The sequence below is a fragment of the Aspergillus bombycis genome (assembly GCF_001792695.1).
Source record: "Aspergillus bombycis strain NRRL26010 chromosome Unknown contig00170, whole genome shotgun sequence".
Lineage (NCBI taxonomy): Eukaryota > Fungi > Ascomycota > Eurotiomycetes > Eurotiales > Aspergillaceae > Aspergillus > Aspergillus bombycis.
This window is the reverse complement of record NW_019170172.1, coordinates 46663-52736: the sequence shown is the minus strand read 5'-3', so window position 1 is coordinate 52736 and position 6074 is coordinate 46663.

The following is a 6074-nucleotide window of genomic DNA, read 5'->3' as shown; positions in this document are numbered from 1 at the left end:
TCTCTCTCTCTCTCTCTCTCTCTCTCTTCTTTTTTTTCTTTTTTTTTTTAACTTTTTCATTTATTTTTTTTTCTTACATCGAGAACCTAACCTTGGTTTAGGCCCAAGCGCCTCTAATTCCAAGTCCCCACCCGAACAATGGAACACATTGGCGCTAATTAATTTGGCTTGCCTTAGTGGCATGTCATCAGCCCCTACTTTGGAGGTCCCCGTGGTACTGGGCTTCGTAGGGAACAATCTGAATCTGATATCGACGATGTCACTCGGCGCCGTCATTGGTGGTTGACTCTCTCCCCGAAGCACCTCTCATGCGGTGTTCGATTCTAGTCCTCTGATCCCATGAAAACCGACCAGTTCTGGGCGTTTAAGCCTCATCCTGTAGTCATCCTGGGGGAGAGACAATAATACCCACACAACCAACTTCACTGCAACGGGCTGAAAGCAAGCGAGATCATTGCAATCTCGAACAGGCTGCAGCCGAGCAGGGAACCCAGTGTATCGGCAACAAGTGGATGTGACACGGCAGACTCCTCCCGCTTAGCCCTTGTGATGATAGTTACCTGGGGCTTCACACAAGAAAAAAGAAATAAAATATAATAAAACTAAATTAAATCAGTAGCACCTCATCACACCGCACTCATTCAATGTGGCCTATCTTTCCATGCACTGCCGCGTGCCCTGGTCCCGGCGCCACAACGCCTGGCCCATATTAATCCAAGTCAACTTTGCAGCACAGGCGAGTGTCCCATACGGAGGGGGGGAAAGTGGCTACTAACGTTACCCGGAGTGGGTCACAGGAAGATGCGGTGCGAGAGACCCGCGATGGCCGATGCCTCGCTTTGGGAAGGTTCTTGGTAGTCTGGGCGACTGGATTACAATGCTCCTATCGACTCGGGCACTGCTTTCAATACAACGAAAAACAAGGCATCGAGCTGAGGAACTGTAAAAACAAAACAAAAAAAAAAATACTTTTTCTGTACGCATCTGCAGGTGGCCATGAGTCAAATGGCCGACATACATGCGCCCTACCTACATGCATGGAACCAGTGTAGGTGGGCTCCTTGCTCTGCCAATCAAGACGGGAGGAGGGATCAGGACTTGTGACCCCCTTAACGAAGTTACGTGAAGGGAGATAGCAGGATTCTAATTATATTGAAATATTCAGGATGCATGGTGCCAGCACCACATATCTCGGCGGCTGCTACCCTACCACGCTGCAGCATTCTGGGCGCTTGCATGGGTTCCGATCTAGGGTACAGGGCAAAGTAGGTACCATGGGTTGAGTATCACAGAATGTGGCCAGTGCTTCGTTAGGTTCCAATGTGCTACGGTGGCAGCCAACCAGTCAGAATGCGGTCTTCGAATTACTTGTCGATGCTGGGCTGGTCGACGGAACAGACGGTCTGGAACCCTACCTCTGTCCTGATTAGGTTATAATTCACCTTATGTAATGCTGCCTTGGAAGGAGTCGAACAGGGGACCTAAAAATATCGGTGCCAGAGGCTGCATACCAGGATGGATTGAGTTAAAAGTCAGGCCACAAGTGTGACTCAGGTATGAGAATGACTGTATGCAGGATAATCCGCACATACCGACCGACAAAAGATTGAGATGCAACCACATGACCTTAGTGTCCTAACGCTCTGCTTTAGTAGGAGTGATAGTGCAGTGCACATCACTTATGTGTAATTTTTCTTGCCCTTTCGTTTCTGTTCCTTTCTTTTCTTTTTTTTTTTTTTTTACCCCCCCTTCCCTTCCGTTTTACTTGATTTTGCTTTTCCTACCAGACTCTGTGATTGCGTCCGGTGCTTCATTGAATGGATACTTAATATACTTAGCTGACTCGCACAGATTCACAGCACCCCTCCTCTCGAGACCAATACTACTATGTATGTACTAACTACGAAGGTCTCCGCAGATGACCCTCCTCGCGACTTCGTCAAGGGATACGAAGTGCGTTCCACTTTCGTCCTCCATAGCCGTTCCCGTTTAGCCATGTCACCAATGCCGTGCCACATGCCCTTTGGATCTTCCTACAGATCCCCCTATCAATGGAAAGATCGACTGGGAATCCAATCCCAGGAGATGTGATACTGGGACACAAATGCACCTGCGACCTATCCCTGATGAGTGATAGTCGGGGTCCCCACTGATGTTTTCCCGAAACAGGCATCATCGTCAAAAGGGCCACAAATTTATCGGTACCTAAGATCCTGAGCTGCAGTGTCACGGTAGATCAAAGTGGAGCACGGGGCAGAATGTAAGTATTGCAGTCGCAAAAGTTTGTCTTGCAGTGGGGATTTGGACCTAGGCATTTTTTATTATATATTTTTTTTTCCCTCTTTCCACACAGCCTCCCCGAAAAGACCGACTGACGGACTCCTCACTGAGTTAACTACCCGTAACCACAGCTTTAGTCAACTATCCCCCCAGGCAAATATTTCCACACAAGACCAGCTCCACCAAAAAAATCCCCCAACAACCAATAACCCCAAATCGCCTGACCGTTAAGTGGACCCGAATTTTACTCTCCCACTAAAGGGGCCAAGATTCTAGGAGCATTAAGTTCACCAACCAACCCTGTGCCGGGTGTACCTTAGACCACTTGCACGCCATTCCCCTCAACGGGTAAAGAGTAAGCGATAGCTAGTCCTGTCTCATCCCAAGCCTATCTCTCGTCCTTCGGAAGGTATGGACGACGGAGGTATCCTCCAAGGACCATCCAACCCAAGGGGAGGGATCCACCGCCGCCATCGTTTCTACTGAATATACTTCTCAGCCCACACCAATTTCACCCAACCTAGTCCAGATACGTCTAAGCACCGCAGTACATTGGGCAAAACCTCATCGGCCGAGTAAAGATATCTTAGTCTACCACAGTTGCCAGTCTCGCACACGCCTCTCGTTCTCCAGTCTCCGTCTCCATCTTCATCTCCATCTAGTTTCTGCACCTTCGTCTGGACTACTGTTTTCTGTCTTGGATGGAGCTCTTCGCCTGGCTACGGATTACGGATCCCAAAAAGCCACATGGCTGACCTGAGTCTAAATCTGGGTCCGGATAGCCGCTACTTCCGTTGGGGTTTGGGCCCGCTTGCTTTTCCTTCCATGGTCCCGGTACTTTGCCTCTTCGATCTTTTATTCTGATTATTTTTATGATTTAATTTTGTAAATTCCCCGAGAGTATTTCTTCGATCCCGAATTAAAGAGGGGGGTGGACCGAAAATTGTGTATGGGCTTATGACGGTTGAATTTTTCTAAGTTTGAATTATATGGGGATCCTGCTGAGCTAGCTCACTATGAACTTAGTTCACGACAGTATCTTACTAAGAAATCAAGGGAACAGGTCAGAAAAGACCACGAAGCAACTCCATTGAATCTGATGTTCTCATATCGAACCGAACAGGGGTCCGGTTGTGAACTGTGGGCGTGCATGCTTACCTCGCAGGCCCTAGTTTCACCTTCTCCTTTCCTCGGCTTACATGAAATCAAATCAGATGAATCCAAAGAAAAGAAAAGAAAAGACTAGACTAGAAAGAAGGATGCTTAGAAAATCCTCCGGAGATAGTCTACTAACTAACTACTCATCTAGTGAATAATTAACTCGACTAGCCACAGGACTTGGGACTTGAGGGGGGCAAAAATAACAATAACCATAACAATGCCAAAGCCCATTAAAATCAAAACCCAAAATCGAATATATCCGTATTTCCCAGGGAAATAATAACACGACTGGTTTAAGACAGGGCCCGTCGGATTACTTGGCTTCTTTTATTAGTGAGTGAGTAGGGCTGTGGAGCCTGAATTTATTTCGGTGGCTGGCAAACTGGCACGTTTTGCGATGATCGCTCCCACAACCTATTTCCGTGGACTAGGACTATCTATCGACTTCGCGAGGCTTTCAAATCTGGCCAACTATTGAGTTCTGTAGTAGTCTATGATTCATTAATGGGATGTGAAACGAACGAGACTATGGGATCGGCTTATTGAACTCTACTTCAATATCATTATGCACAGCACTTTAACTTTCCTTCTTTTTTTTTTTTTTTTTTTTTTAACCAGGATGAATGGAATGGGATGCAGTTCGCGCAATTCGATTTAGATTAGAACTATTCCATTTTGATTCGGGTCTTGGGTCTTGGTTTTGATATCCTGGAGGTTCCATTGGAACTTGTCTGATGACCGTTTTGGTTTCCCCGTTTTTGTTTTGCCATCTGCTGAGGGTGCTTTAGTTTAGTGTGGTCCCTGGGTCAGACTTGTCATACGTGTACGTGTGGCAAACACTGCTACCTAGGGTACGTCTACTAGTAGTAGTTAGGTTGGTGGTATCTACTACTAGGGTAGCTTCGCTAGCTGGTTTTAGCTGTTGCTGTTGCTGATCGTGGTCGGAGACCCGTGGGTTAAGGGACGGTAGTTGTTTGTTTGTTTGAATGTATCGGACGTGGTATGTCCGGCAGGAAGCAAGTACTAGTAGTACTGTGTAGTATAGTAGTAGTATAGTAGGTATGGGACAACAGATGGCTTCCTAGGCTCAGGCTCCAAGGCTCCAGATGACCGCGTAAGTTCCCCCCGTGTGCCCCTCATGTCATAGCCACGATGTGTCTAGGCACCAGGATTGAGCGTTGTCTAGAACTTCATTCTTTTTTTTCTTTTTTTTTCTCTCTCTCTATTTTCATAATACAAGATAATACTAGTTATCTCGATCTGGGCATGTTTTGATTCAGATGGTTGTCACATGTATGATGAGCGGCCTTAGCTGTTGTGTGCGGGGGGGACACAAGTTTGAATGATACGTGTGCGTGATGTCGACTGCATGGGGGAGGGAAGGAAGGAAGGGAAGGGAAGGGAAATGGATGGACGAGGCAATTACTGGCATTGGCATGTACTATGCATATGTATGCCCCGGCGTGGAGCATAGCATCCGATTTGTTGCTCTCGACTTTTTGTTGCTTGTTGTCTGTGCTGCCTTGGCCCCTTCTTGCAGCGTGAGATGGGGATCCGCGGCTGTGGTTGGTGTTCTTTTGCTAATCTGATACATGGATCCACGGCATTTACCACAGTAGATAGGTTGGTAGGGAGGTGGACTTGGTGGAGGTAAGGTGTTTCGTTTCGGCTGCGTGTGATAGGACGTGTTAGGTTATATATTTTGGTGGTCCGAGGCAGAAACCCCGCTCGAGAGAGAGAGAGAGTAAGGGAGAAGCGAGCTGTACGTCGAGCGTTGGGGTGTAGATCTGGGAGGAGTTGGAAGGCCTATGGCTCATGGCTATGGCTAAGGCTATTCCATTGACGGATGAATCTCCAACCTATCACCTTATCTTCCGTGTGTCCTGGTCTTCTCTGTAGACGGAGTGCTAGCAGCTATCTGGCAGGATCCGATTTGTGGTTGGCATCGCCGGCTGCTTGCTTATTGACCCGAGTCCATGCGACATGTAAACCTCCCGTAAAGCCTCGAATACGAGTTCGGCGTTGCTATGGTCTATGCTATGTATTCCCGATGGATTCGAGAGCGTCTACGATAACTCACCGAATCTGGTTTTCGCATGCGAACCGTTCAACAGCAGAGCCATCCTGAATGACGCCTGGTGGATCTCCCCCCTCCGTACATTTAACGTTGGCTCGGACCTGTATGCAGAAGGCTCTTCATACGTTGCCTAGTCTAATGCAGTTCAGCCATGGCCAACAGTGCAGTTCCAGAGTAGCCTGAGAGTCTCGAAGGGCTTGGACCACTGCTGCCAGATAGTAGCCTATCTGCAGTGCCGTTCTCCCCATACTCGAGAATTGAGGCGCGAACTCGCTCAGTCACTCGCCTGGGGCGCAAGTAGCTTCGTAATGGCTCGACCTCTCCCCAAAAGAGCAGACGGGGGGGGGGCAGTAGTACCCCATTCTTTGACACCAATGACGCCGCCGGCGAACTAGCTGATTGCTGTTCGTCAAGATGCATCGTGCGTCCTCGTATAGTGAGAAACAGGTTCTGATTCTAGTGGTAGTTGCCCGGTTGGTTGGTCCAAGATGGGTTATCACATCCATGTGCCTGCTCCATCCTGCTACGGGCTTAACCGACACGCCCACGTCTCCAT